At 40.7% G+C, this 15,512-nt stretch overlaps 1 pseudogene; it reads right to left on the bottom strand.

The window, feature by feature from the left end:
- Positions 1 to 6,050: 6,050 nt before the first annotated feature.
- Positions 6,051 to 15,266, bottom strand: LOC136944788 (uncharacterized; annotated as a pseudogene).
- Positions 15,267 to 15,512: the final 246 nt, after the last annotated feature.

Raw genomic sequence — 15,512 nt, 5'->3', positions numbered from 1 at the left:
CTTTGAAATGTGTCCAGTCTGGTTAACTTTCATTAATCTTCTCCAGTCTATTGAAATCTAACACCTATTTCTTTTGGATAATAAATGATCAAATGACATGATCTACTGATTTAGCAAGCCATAGACATTTACAGTAGGCTTACTATAAATCCAGTTATAAGGAGACAACATGTAAAGATGTCATGCCTGTATTCCAGGTTTCTCTGGTTGGAAATGAATGAACTTCCTCCCAAAGCTTTGATGACATTAACTGAGGCTGAGACCAACCATCTGTGCTGCATGTCTGGCTTGATTACAACTAGCACATATTTGACATGGAAAGGTTGTAAAAATGGTCAAACGATTACAACCACTTAACAAAAAGTGATTCAAGTAAGGGCTAACCAACTCAAAATGTATTATTGCAGTGGGGTGATTAATTGAGCAGTTTTGCATGATTCTTGCATGACCATGCAACATTGTCCAATGGTATGTGAAAGATCTTATTTTAAACCCCAGTAAACGTAAAACGACACATAAGCAATTACTTTGGACACTGAGGTGTCAAATGCAATGTCAGGCCAATAAATGGCTTTGATATGCCTCCTATGGAAGGCCAGAGAAGGTTTTGGCTTGGCAGACGTTCAGGGCTATTTATCTGACTGGCCACTTGCCAGCATGGTATCAATGTCCCATGTTTGGGATATGTTGTGGTGGAAAGGACATACATGGTCACATTGCTTTATTGCCCACCACCTTGACATCACCATGTTGGAAAACAGCTTGACAGGACAACAAGAAATATACTCATTCAGCAGTGCCACATGAGACGTATCATGTCAGAGATGCCTTATATGATTTTCAAAGTCAATAATAACCTTGACTTCTGAAGAGAGATGTTTTTAGTTGATGGTAAGAATAATAGGAATAAGAGAAACATTAATATGTTCATATATACATATATGATACATGTAAATACATTTAATAGGTCTTTGGGACTACCACTAACTGAAGCAACACTTGTGGAAAAGTTGTGTTGCATTCATCTTCATAGACCCGCTATCCTTCAAATTCTATAACTACAGTGCACATACACACACACACACAAACAGACATAGACACAATCCCACACGTCCACAAACACACACACGATGAGCCATAAATAATTTGTCAGGGGAATCCCTATCAGCAAACTGACTCCCAGACAGTTTAGGTTAAGAGGTTATTCAACAGTTTGTTCATGCCGGCTGGATTCCAAGCTCCTCGAATACAGTTTTGTGTTCCACGCGCCTCTACAGTATGTCAGTTATTACAGTTAAATAAAACTACATAATACTGTAGTAACTATAATACTATAATAACATGTACAGTGAGCTGCAGATGTAGATGAGAATTAGTATGAGATAATCACATGGTCATGGTAAAGAATATATTGTGCTTATTAAAGTTATGTCTTATGAAACTTAGAAGTGTGCTCAGGTTTAAACATGGTCTCTCACACAGGGTGTGGGAAGCAGGCTGTTCTTTGTGTCTCTATCTCTTCATTTTCAGAAACAACCTTGAAACCGGGTGGAGATGGCACCCGAGCAGGTGGGACGCGTAGGCAAGAACAACTCCCTGATGCACGAGAGAACAAGCTCAACCCTCTTTTCATCTTTCTGTTTTAATTGCACTGTATAAATATATGCTGGGGAGGGACAGATAGCCAGTTGGACTTCGTGAACCAGCCCAAACTCTGTTGCGGGTAGGGAAACTTAGACAACCCCAGAGCTCTGTACTTGTTGATTTCCAACTGCTGCATTAAAGCTGATATTATCGGACCTCTGCGACTCCAGACCACTCTTTCTAGAACACAGATTTGTGTCATTGAATACCATCATTACATATTGGAATAGACACAAAATAATTAAATCCTTCAAATGGTGACCCCGACGCTGAAAAAAGGGAGTCCAGAGGGTTCCGGCACGACCAACAGATCGGGAGAGAGCCCCATACACCAGTACGAGGAGGCAGACGTAATCGTCAGAGGCGCCTCAACATAAAAAAAGGTAAGCAGACACCTGTTAATTCAAAGTACTGCTATTCGGAACTGAGAACCAAATATAGACGATTACTATGTTTCATCGTACCTAATCAAACCAACAGTGGTGGGAAATCAACCGTTTTTGTGTTTTGTCTTTGTCAAGGGGAGGTTAGAGTCCTCTCCAAAAGGGTGGAAGTCCCTACACGTTTGTCTTTGTCAAGGGGAGGTTAGAGTCCTCTTCAAAAGGGTGAGAGTCCCTACACGTTTGTCTTTGTCAAGGGGAGGTTAGAGTCCTCTCCAAAAGGGTGGAAGTCCCTACACGTTTGTCTTTGTCAAGGGGAGGTTAGAGTCCTCTTCAAATGGGTGAGAGTCCCTACACGTGTTTTGTCTTTGTCAAGGAGAGGTTAGAGTCCTCTTCAAATAGGTGAGAGTCCCTATACGTGTTTTGTCTTTGTCAAGGAGAGGTTAGAGTCCTCTTCAAAAGGGTGAGAGTCCTAACACGTGGCTTGTCTTTGTCAAGGAGAGGTTAGAGTCCTCTTCAAACGGGTGAGAGTCCCTACACGTTTGTCTTTGTCAAGGAGAGGTTAGAGTCCTCTTCAAATGGGTGAGAGTCCCTATACGTGTTTTGTCTTTGTCATGGAGAGGTTAGAGTCCTCTTCAAAAAGGGTGAGAGTCCCTGTAGGCCTATGTGTTTTGTGTTTATAAAAAAGGAGAGGGTAAAATCCACTCCAAGGGTTAGAGTCCCTGAACTTGTTTTGTGTAAAGGGTTAGAGTCCCTGAGGTTAAGTGTCCTCTAAAGTCCTAAAAAGGGTTAGAGTCCCTGAGGTTAAGTGTCCTCTAATGTCCTAAAAGGGTTAGAGTCCCTGAACTGTGTGTGGTGTGTTTTTTTTCTTTGACCAAGAAGTTACAGAAATCCCGAGGAGAGACAGAGAAAGGTGGGGGCTAAAAGAGTCCCGTTACTTGAGATCTTACAAAGGTGATCCCAGAGGTATTAGATGTAATTTGGTTAAAAATGAGCAAGAGAAAAAACTAAATGTATTTTTAATTGGAGTTTAATTGGGTGTGCTTTGCCTTCGGCAAGGGCACAACCTTTGTTCTCTCACATATATATTATTGGGTGTGCTTTGCCTTCGGCAAGGGCACAACCTTTGTTCTCTCACATATATATTTATTTATTTTTATTATTATTTATTTTCGCCCCCCTAAGGATCAGTCAATATTTGGACTACATACACAACGGCGGTGTCAAAAGGTTCGTCTTGTTAGCGATTGCATTGGTTGTATTTTTATATACGTTCCGTTGCATGGTTTAAGTAGAAATTGCGTTTTAGTGGTGAAAAGTGAAGCTAACGGTGGCTAATTTGCTAGCCACAGTCACTTACGTTACTAACGTCACTACGTCACTAACGTCACGAAAACACGCGTGACTACCTGTAGCAGAACATTCGTTTTGCATCTGTTAACTTGGGGGATAGCTAGGCTAACTATAGCTTTACTGCAAGGCAGCTGCAGAAACGCCACAAGCAAAGAGGCCAGGGTGATAACTATTTACTCATTTTACTTTGTGATGTGAAACACAATTATGAAATGTAATGTACAATATTAGCTGATATTATTAAGGAAGTAGGCCCACATCTACTTTCGGAAACGGTAGTCTACTATTTCACTGAAGCATTAGCATGACATTAGCCTCTGTTGCCCGGGCAACACATACCACAGTGGTCTATGATGCATCTGTTTTCAATCGTTAAAATAAACATTCCTCACAAATACATTTGTCTTCTTTGTAGGATTTACTATGACATTACATTACAAGTAAACGATGTGTTGGTGAAATTATCATTACCTGTGGTTTCAAACCAGTGTTGCTCACTGCAACGCTGTAGTCTGTAGCCTACGTGAGACACACTACAAAAACATCTACACAGCTGTTTAGGAAGTCAAACGGCGACAGAACATGTTCGGCACTCCCCTTACTTAAATCAAAAGTCTTTCAATAGGTGAAACTATCTGACTACTAACCTGAACTTCATTGCCACAGCCTAAACTTTGTCAATCTGTTCATGAAAATAATTAATTTCAGCCTAAACCGTACAACGGAACGTTAAATCGAATTCAACCAACGCAATCGCTACCAAGACCAACACAGCAGTAGTCTAGTACTGTACTGTAGTAGAATTTACCGGGGCAGCTTCTACACACAGGGCTATATCGCATTTTGCGTTGTTACTGACAATGATCGCTACCAGTGAGCTTTTTATGAATGAGCGATTTTCCACTAAATAAATGTCAAGCTTATTTACGTTTTTGGGGGCATTTTTCAGTTAGCAGATGGTAATGTTTGAATCGCGATTCCATCTTCTACTGCCGGTAACGTCGTAGAATAATCTTCAAAGGGGGTTCTTTATTAATGAATGAATGCAATATGAGTAGGCTAAATGCCTGAAAATATCACGAGAAGGGAAAACTTAAAAGGACGTTTAAGTCATAGAGATTAGGTCAATTTTTACACCGGTCTGCCAAATGTATTCGTTTTGATTCAACGATGAGGCTGCCTCTTGCAGGTGAAATGAGAAGACATCTATTTAATTCTACACTTCACTCGTATTTTCAGTTGTAAATGAGCAGCAAAAAAAAATGCTTTTAAATCTATGTAATCTTTATAAATAATAAGTATGCATTTTTATATAAAATATACAGAAATATCAGTTTTAAAAATGTCATTCAAAAACGGACCCCTGTGCAACCGACGCAAGCAAGCACACCCTACAATTTCCCCAGAAATTGTACCCTCTCTAGTTGTAATTTGGTTTTAAGTTTTATTTGAGAGTTTTATCAGAGCCTGGCATACTGTTTGGGATAAACAGTTAGGCTGTGCTAATGTTGTATTAATAAATGGTATTAGTGCATGAAGAGTGTTATTATAACATTCAGTTCTGAAAATAATTTGGGAAGACTCATCAAGTCTGATAATGGTTTTGTTGCTGTATCCCGTGTATCAGGTCCCTGTGCAACTGGATCATTGTCTCGGCTGTGGAGAACCCAAAGACGGGGTTCCAAATGCCGTTGCTGGGGCTGGCTGACCAGGATGAGGAGGCGGTGGTAGGTCCGGGCTATGTTGATTGATCTCTGGTGTTTTCAGAGATCAAAAGAGGGATTAAAGAATATATTGTGCCTATTAAAGTTATGTCTTGTGAAACTTAGAAGTGTGCTCAGGCTTAAACATGGTGTTTCACACAGGGTGTGGTAAGCAGGCTGTTCTTTGTGTCTCTATCTCTTCATTTTCAGAAACAACCTTGAAACCGGGTGGAGATGGCACCCGAGCAGGTGGGACGCGTTTGCAAGAACAACTCCCTGATGCACGAGAGAACAAGCTCAACCCTCTTTTCATCTTTCTGTTTTAATTGCACTGTATAAATATATGCTGGGGAGGGACAGATAGCCAGTTGGACTTCGTGAACCAGCCCAAACTCTGTTGCGGGTAGGGAAACTTAGACAACCCCAGAGCTCTGTACTTGTTGATTTCCAACTGCTGCATTAAAGCTGATATTATCGGACCTCTGCGACTCAAGACCACCCTTTCTAGAACACAGATGTGTGTCATTGAATACCATCATTACATATTGGAATAGACACAATATAATTCAATCCTTCAAAGGTCGTCCCCTTTAAACAATATAATTTGATGCATGTGTCTCTTTTGTGCAAGACTGGTGTAGCAGTGTAACATGGTGTTACCTCAGGGTTGGACCCTTATTGTGCTGAGTCACTCTTAATATCATGTGGTGTGGGTGAGCGGTGATGTTCTTAATATGGAAGGTGTGTATTACCTGTCCGATAATCCCGCTTGTCATTGCAGAAATGACAGTGGATAAGAAAGGGGGGGAGGTGGTATGTCTTACTCCATTCGTTGTGATGTGCCTTGTCTCGCTGAGGGTGTATCTAATATTATTCTACATACAAAGATGTTTTGTGTAACCTCAGTCTGTGTACAATATTGAGGTTTCTTCCTCCCACAACAAATCCACAAAGCCAATATTGTGTTGTCAACGTGATTTATTTTCAAACAATGTCAGAAACATAGCACTGTCTTGGGACCGGTTGTTGTCATGTCTATTCAGCTTCTTTAACCCAGCTGGAAAAAATATATAATTGGAAGTTTGCAATAGAACATACTGTACATTTGGTGTGTCCATTTTTGTAACTTTTAATTACACACTTTCAACTGTGTTGTGCTATGTAGTGATGTAATGTGTGCTGTGAAACAATGTTTACAAGACTACCGTAGGCCATAGATCAGGAGTAACATTTGTACTAAAGGTTTGTACAAACTGCGTCACTTTGGATAAAAGCATGTTCAAATGAATACAATGTCAAATTGTATTCTTCTTAAAATTGCTTTCAGCAGGTCTTTACCTTTCCAGAGTCAGGACTCTTGGATCTGAGCTTGTTAACCTGAGACTCAGCAATGTCGGCACGCTCCTCAGCCTCCTCCAGCTCATGCTAACCTTCCTGAACTTGGACATGAGGGAGTTGGACTGATCCTCCTGGGTGACATTGAGAGCAGGTTTGAAGATTAGCAAAATGGTCATGAAATTTTTAAAAGGCTGTTTTGGTAAATTACTATTTTTCTTTGTAATCAAGTCTAATTCTGTAATATTACATTCATATTAATTAATGTATGACTCACCGCCTCCTCAGCCTGTCTCTTGTAAGCCTTCACTTTAAGCTGCACCTTATCCACCAGGTCCTGATGTCTGGTTACATTTTGTTTCACATTCATGAATGAGAGGACTTTGTACTGGATGGTGTAGATAGACACTCTGATAAAGAGAGATCGATACAGAAACTTGTTTCGCTCAATACAAAATGATGCAATGTAAATAAATCATTACCCTAACCCTAACCCATTCCTACATGTAAAATCTATCATCATTCCATCGAGTCCAATATATCAATTATTCCAAAGTTACAAGTTCACATCATTATTCTAACAATTGCTTCATAGTTAAACAGGATTGAATCACTCCCTAAAAACATGGTTTGAATGCAAAAACCTGAATCCATATTTTTCCTTGTATCTTCTCAGTCTCACCTTCTCTCCATCATCTTGGTAAACTCCCTTCTCATCAGGTATCCACGGGCAAGAGCCTGCATCATGGTTACCAGATTAGCAAGCTTCTCATCTCTCATCTCCTCAAGGACACCAAGCAGACCAGCTTTGAAGAACACTTGAGGCATAGGGAGAATACAAAACTGAATATAAAAAGATGACTAAAACAGATTCACATTTTGCTCTCAAAGAGACTGTTCATCTAATCAAATCAAGGCCATAGCCATGGATTAAACATTGGGGGGGACACTTTTTTCTTTTAATGATAATTTAGGACAGCGCGCGTGGTTGCCTGTCGTAGCATAGCACATTTATATTTTTATATCAAAATATTGGGGAGGACATTTTGAATATATTGGGGGGGATGTCCCCCCCCCCCCCAATATATTATGATTACGGCCTTGAATCAAATAAATGCCAATGCACTGTTTGCAGAGGATTTACCATAAAATAGCTTTTATCACATCATCAAGAGTGTATCTAGTATGTTACCTTGGTGTGTCCAAACTTGTACTCCTCATGGTTTACATCAATTAACCCAAGCAGCTTCTCAGAAGCCTTCTTGTTGTCAATGAACTGGCCTTCGGGGATTACACCGGCATTCAATACTTTGTATCTGAATCAAGAGAAATCTTGATTTCTTACTGTAGATTTTTCTGTCTACCTGTAGTACCATAATTATGCATGTGTCAGTATGTCTGCTTAAAATCAGCATAGAGGATTCTGCTGGGGAAACCTTTCCTGCAGATCATAATACCCTTCAACACACCATTACGCCTCAGCTTGTGGATAACCAGGAAGTTCTCCATCAGATCTGGTTTCAAAAGTTAGAGTTACAATTGGCAAATGTATTTTTTTCACTTCAGAGTAAAAGTATCTGTTATGTTATACCTGGAGTCTTAGGCCCAATTTATACTTAGGTCGCAGACACTTTTGAAAAGGTCGCCGACAGAAATGACGTCTCGGTCGACACTTTTAACCGTCGCTTAGAAGTGTCGCCTACCAGGAGAAATTTCTACTGGCGCTGATGTCGTCACATAGTGAAAAATTAAAATTGTCAGTTTCTCCGATTGATCAACATTGGCTACAAAGCGTTAACAATGTAACCATAGCAATGAATGTAACGGTAAAATTATTCTGTTTACGTCACGCGAACCTTGAGCACAGGCGACTGTTTGCCGAAGTATAAATGCAGCAGCCTGAGCGACTTTTTTTTTTTCGTCGGCGACCATTTCAAAAGTGTCCGCGACCTAAGTATAAATTAAGCTTTAGACTCATTGGGGATCAGGCAACGCACAAAATTAGGGTGGGTGCTTCTCAAGTTGGTCATCAGCTTGCCCGAAATTCTCCTGTAAGGTTTTTGCAAATTATTTCTTGAAAACAATAATTTCATGAAGTTATTTAGTTGTTTTAAAACGTTATAAAAAAGCTTACTCACTCTGAACTGAGAAGACACAGTCTGCTTGGAACCTCCCTTCTTCTTGCCTCCCTTCTTTTATGTGTCTGTTGAACAAATACACCAGAGAAATTGTTTAAAAAAAAATGGTGTGAGTAATGCCTGGTAATGCATGGTGGGGGAGCAACATAAATGGTGGCCAGCAGTTTGGCTGAGGACTTTCCATACAGCTGAATCACATGTTCAGGGGATCCTTGTTCTTGTCCAGCCAGCCAGTGACATTGAGGTCCACTGTACCAGCATAGTGGATCAGGGAGAAGTGGGCTTCTGCTTTGCCCTTTTAGGCTTCTCAAACGCCTTAGTATTTCCAAGATGTTGGTCATACAGCGGGAGTCAGGTGGCTGAGCAGTTAGGGAATCGGGCTAGTGATCTGAAGGTTGCCAGTTCGATTCCGGGCCGTGTCAAATGACGTTGTGTTCTTGGGCAAGGCACGTTACCCTACTTGCCTCGAGGGAATGTCCCTATACTGTAAGTTGCTCTGGATAAGAGTGTCTGCTAAATGTAAACCCTGCAACTCAATTGTTGTCCACCGTCAACATCCAGCTGAGGAGGCTGTCACTAATTGGTAAAAACATTAAGCTACATCAACCTATGGCTAATACCAGGAAATGCATCGGTTGCAGATGGGTGATATTATCACCCATCTGCAACCGATGCAAGCAAGCACACCTTTCCCCAGAAATTATACCCTCTCTAGTTGGGTGTGCTTTGCCTTCGGCAAGGGCACAACCTTTGTTGTCTCACATATATCTTATTATTATTATTATTATTATTTTCCCACCCCTAAGGATCAGTCAATATTTGGACTACATCGACAACGTCGGTGTCAAAATGTTCGTCTTGGTCACGATTGTGTTGCTTCTATTGGGATTTACGTTCCGTTGCACAATTTAGGCTGAACTTAAGTTTTTGTGTCAAAAAGTGTGTCAACAAAGGGTATCAGCGCTAGCCTACGTTACAACGTCAGCACACGTTAGCAACGACGCATGGATACAACGTGCATAGATGTGCTGTTGCACAGCGAGTATCGTGCCGTGGTGTACAAGCAGCATCATACATGTACATTTAAGCAAATCAAGACTTGCATGTACAGTAAGTAATGTAACATTAAATAATGTATTTAAACTCAAGCTTGTGTGGTGCGTCACTGGCTTCAGTGGCACAGCCTAAACTTTATGTCAAAAGAAACGTTCTCATTTCCGGCGCTTTCAAACAATCCCTCACTCAGTGAAGTTTGGCTAGCCACCGCAACTAGCTTGCTCGTAGCAAACCTCTTTTGAATTATCCAATTCTCCTTAAATAGATGTCAAGCTTATTTATGTTTTTGGAGGCATATTTTGAGTTAGCAGATGGTACTGTTTGAATCGCGATTCCATCTGAAATACTGCCGGTGACAACGTTGTTACAGTAGTTTGTTTCAAAGGGGGTTCTTAATGAATTACGCAATATGAGTAGGCTAAATGCTTGAAAAATGTCACTAGAAGAGAAAAACTTAAGGGGACGGACCCACCTGCAACCGATGCAAGCAAGCACACCCTACAATTTCCCCAGAAATAGTACCCTCTCTAGTTATTCTTGTAATTCATCTCATGAACTCATGGGTAAAAAGTTTTGAAATTTGGCAAATTGATACAACATGCCAATCTGCCACAACTAACGCCCACACCAAGAATGGCCCACATACCACAGGCCACGCCCAAATGTCCACTTTTCAAAGTGATGGCTTTGCAACCCCATTGCTCCAATTCTTCTGAAACTTGGTGTGCATGCCTCATTTGCGGAACAAAGAAGTCTCAAGGACCCATAATGTCCGCCATGATGGATTTTCCTGTACAGAGATTATTTGGGAAAACCTTCAAAATTCCCTTTTCTCTTGAACCAAAGATCCAATTGACATGAAATTTTGTACAGATATGTAGAACTGATGTATTTCAAAACTTTACTTGAGAAAATGTTCTCAAATACAACATGGCTGAAAGGGGTGTATTTATTTATGTAACTGTCCACATTGCCTCAATATGTTTGTGTCATTAAATCAAGTATAATTTTGAAAGATGGTTTTTCAAACCTAATAGGCGTTAAGGTGACACCCCTCTGAAGTACCATGCAGAGTTTCACCTTGATAAGTGAAAACATGACTGAATTACAGCTATTGAGCTTGGACCAAATCTGACAATGCTTGCCATTGGAGAAACTTATTATTTTATCAGAATCAGAATCAGAATGGGATTTATTCGCCATGAAAGTTTGCACAGACAAGGAATTTGCTTTGGCAGGAAGGTGCATACAATAAACATATACCTAAAATTTAAATATGTGGACTATCTATACTAAGGGTACATAAACTAGCAGTACTAAGTGGGATTAGAATAGAATTAAATATACAATAAAATAAAATATAAGTTGCCGTAAATTATAATATAAAAATACAAATATTACAAAAAATACAAATGTACAAGATACCATTTTGTAATGCAGTGCAAAAAGCAGTGTGTTTTAAGCAAGAAGTCATTAGAGTCAGTGTGGTCCCTTGGCCTTGTTGAAGAGGCCAACAGCGGAAGGGAAGAAACTGTTTTTGTGGCGTGAGGTATTGGTCCTGATGGACCGCAGCCTTCTGCCGGAGGGGAGTGACTGAAACAGGGAGTGTCCAGGGTGGGAGGAGTCGGCCACAATCTTCCTCGCTCGCCTCAGGGTCCTCAAGGTGTGCAGGTCCTCGAGGGTAGGCAGATTGCAGCCAATCACCGCAGCAGTGCGGATGATACGCTGCAGTCTGCTCTTGTCCTTGGCAGTGGCAGCAGCGTACCAGACGGTGATGGAGGAGGTGAGGATGGACTCAATGATGGCTGAGTAGAAGTGCACCATCATTGTCTTTGGCAGGTTGAACTTCTTCAGCTGCCGAAGGAAGTACATCCTCTGTTGTGCTTAGCACAATAACCAAGGAATCCGGATTTTCATGCTCCACACTCAGTATCTGGCTGGCGAGCACACGTTGAGCCTTGTTGACGCTAGCCTGCGGAGACATGTAGACGCCAACCAGAATGAATGATGCAAACTCTCGTGGCGAGTAAAAAGATCTACAGTTAATAAAAAATGATTCCAGATCAGGAGAACAGTGCTGCAGAATCACTGTCACATCTTCACACCAGCCACTGTTAATGTAAAAACAAATACCACCGCCTTTCGTTTTGCCAGAGAGCACAGGGTCACGATCCGCTCTCAGCAGTTTGAAACCTGCTAGTCTGGGATCAGTTCACTCAGCCATGTCTTCGTAAAGCACAAAACGGAAGATGAATGAAAGTCTCTGTTTTTCCTCACCAGTAGCTGAAGTTCATACAATTTGTTGCTCAGTGAACGCACGTTGGAGAGAAATATCCCCGGTAACGCTGTGCGTGCCCCACGCCGACGGAGTCGCACCAGAGCACCGGCTCGTTTGCCTCTCCTACGGCGCTTCGCTGCTAGGACAAAGCCGAGGGCGGCTTTGACTATAATTCCCACTAATTCTGCCGCTGGAAGCAGAAAAGTGGGAAATAAATCCACAGGAGTTGTAGTCCTGATGTTTAGAAGTACTTCTCTAGTTAGAGAACCCCGGAAATCTTGGCAGAACACTGAATTAACAGACAAAACAAGACAAAAAAGAGCGCACCTAACAACCGAGGCAGCCATCATCGGCGCCATCTTACATACCGGAGTTTAAATACATTATTTATGCAGTTACTGAACATAACAAATTCCAGGTGTTGCAATAGCTCAGTTGGATGAGATGGTAAGTGAATGGTCGTAGGTTCAGATCCAGTCAGAGGCATTTTTTTTTAAATTATGACAGAATGGTTTCTAGTCTTCTAGTCTATCCTCCGGTTGTAAAACATAGCAATGAATGTTTATTTGAGGAGGACTCCGCTATTGCTGCTTGCAACTATATTTACTTTAAGATCTGTAGTGGCTCACCAATAGGTTTGTGGTTTGTCATCATCTGGTAGAATATGTGGTAGCCTCTCTCATCAGGCAGCTGGAAGCTCACTCTGGACTTCTCCAGCAGGTCTGAGAGGGTTAAATAAAATAAATAGATAGAAAGAGAGAGAGAGAAAGAGAGAGAGAGAAAGAGAGGGAGAATCTATTTTATATTGACACCAACAGCTGATCAATACAGCAATTAATCCAAGTCAATTTCCAGGTCTTCTGATGAAATTCTGATGAATTTACCCTAATAGGGTATGATTGTGAGGAAAGCATTAATCTCTCATCAGGCATTATTATGCTTGTTTGATCAATGTTACAAATGCATAATTGTATGTATTATGTTTGTCATATAATATAATGATACACTAGTAATTAAAGATGCTGTAAAGCGGAATTGAAAATGAGTTTTAAATTCATCACACCACAGAAGAATGTGTTGGTTAACTACCCATCCAAATTCAAATGAAAAAAAAACACAGACAAGTATGTTAAATTAGGGTTTGAAATTGTCAGCAGTCTTCTCTGCTTGAGACTGGGGGGGCGTGTCGCCTGAAGGAGTTGAATCTCCGCCCCCTCGAATTTATTGAATTTAGCAACAACAGCAACACTAGCTAAATCAATTGCAGATATCAGAACAGACCTACTTGCAGTCTCTGAGTGTTTTATGTGTTAATTACTTTGTCTTTGCTGAGTAACAGAAAACAACCGTCTGTGATCTGACGTAGATAGGTCGCTGTGACGTAGATAGGTTGGGTTTTTGCCCCGCCTATACAAAACCTGAGCTGAAAACGGGACAAACTGTTCAACGGTCTAACTCCACATTTCAGTGCGACAATGTTTTCGCGCTTTGCACATGCTTTCAGGAACTCATTTCACACGTATATAATGTACTGAGAAGCAAATCATGGAATTTGCTTTTCAGCATATTTAACTGAGTGACGCAAGAACGCAGGTAGAGACATGGGTATCCATTTTAACTCTGCTTTTACTAGCCAGTAGAACAAAAGTAACAATACCATGAACCGGTGCAGTAGAGCAATGCATTGGAATCACAAGGCATCCAATTGACACTATCAATTGCATACATAACAGTATGCATTCAGATTCACAATGTGAACATACTTGATATGCATTTGTCTATACTTCCTTTAGGCTGTATTTAAGGTCATACCTGCATTTTGCCGGGTACTGCTTCCTTTTTCTTCTCACCTCCAGAAATAGCAATGGTGGCAAAGGACTGGATGACACGTTTGGTGTTGACACTCTTTCCAGCACCAGATTATCCACTAGTTTACAAAAGGGTAAAAGGGATTATTTTATTTTCCATAAGGTACTGTCAAGCATTTGGACAATGCTTGGCAATGCAATTACGCCACAGTTACACATCCTATATGTCCTACTGTATATTTACCTAATTGACAGCAAAATGTCAAATTTACGTGATCAAGACCGACTGGTTCTCCCAATCTGACAATTCAGAAATGTATGATTAAGTGCCATAAGAAGTACTTAAAATATGTACACAATGTATTTTGACTTTTTCCCTTCTGATACATTTGTTAATTCCTCATCCATTTTTCTATCCAATAATTAATTAACCTTAATATCAATCAATCACTTCAAATTATTACTAAATCACATTATCCATCTCTTCACTACTGTACATCCTTCCATGTATGTATTTAACCAGCCATCAATGAACATCTATACCAGTCAACATGAACTGATAGGCGTTGTCAGAGACAGAGAAGATGTGGGGTGGAGCCTCCATATGCTTCTTCCCTCTCCCATGTCATATACAGGGAGCCACTTGTAGGGGTTCACCGTGGCACAGAAGAGCCCAGAGTAGGTCTGTGTGTGATCAGAGGGTAAAGAAAAATTTAGCTGTTAAAGTGACAGTACTTTCTATAATGGTATTTTTTCTGGTCTGGGTGGCTTCCTTAAGATGGCTCATGTGTACATATGTCCTTTTCTTACGTAGATCATCCATGCCGCTCTTTGAGGTTATACAGGACAGAAGGTTAATTGAGGAAGGTCATCGTGGACATGTCATCAATCTTGTCATACTTAGGAGGGTTCATGCTCATGACTTACTTTTCTTTGAAAGTTTTAACCTAATGTCAAAAACATGTACAAATATTAATTATCTGAAAAATGAGGAAACATGAGTAAAGACTGAATTCATTTTAATTCGCCATGACTAAATGCCATAGGAAGTGAGTTTCATTAAAGCTAACTGAAATCAGTTGACAGGCCGACAGGCTTTTGCATACAGTCAAACGTGTTGTTACTGTACATAAGTTTTGCTATACATACTCACTTGGTTATGCCAACAAACATTTATAGTCTTACCTCCTCAGGGAAAAGGATTTTCACATCACACTTCCCGCCATCTCTCTTATCAACTAGACCCTTGAGGTACAACTCCTTGACATCGGGTATATAGCAGGCATTCTTAGCATCAAATGGTAAAGTCTGGGCCTCAAGCCTCTCCCTCTCAGGCTTGCGAAGGTAAATTGCAGCTTTCCCATACTGGGCCATCTCTGCGTCCATACTCATGGTGGCGGGGAACCGGAATGAATGGATATTTACATAACAAAACGAAAACAACCAAGGGGTCTGTTTAAATTGACAACTATGTCAATATATTGTGAAGCTTTGTGGGATGTCCATCCATCGAATACTTTGTAGAAAACATATTTTCTCAGGTTTTTTAGGACTTGCTGTCGTAACCTCCTTTGCATCTACAAGAAGTCTGTGTAAGACCTCAGCATTTTGCTTTGGTAACCTGATTTGAGTTATAAAAAAGGGGCTCTTGAATCAAAGTCTAATTCGGGATGTGTCACATTTAATGGCAGGCAACAAAATAAGTCCTTGATCTCAGTTTGAAAGACCGGGTCATTTATTTTCCAGGCCAAATATCTCAGTTGGAAATGTATGACAGTATGTTTAATATGTGAGAGGCTATATGTGGTGGTGGGTGT

Source organism: Osmerus mordax, chromosome 6 (genome assembly GCF_038355195.1).
Source record: "Osmerus mordax isolate fOsmMor3 chromosome 6, fOsmMor3.pri, whole genome shotgun sequence".
NCBI classification, from domain to species: domain Eukaryota; kingdom Metazoa; phylum Chordata; class Actinopteri; order Osmeriformes; family Osmeridae; genus Osmerus; species Osmerus mordax.
The sequence above is the reverse complement of the archived record's forward strand: the minus strand, read 5'-3'. Positions and strand labels throughout refer to the sequence as shown.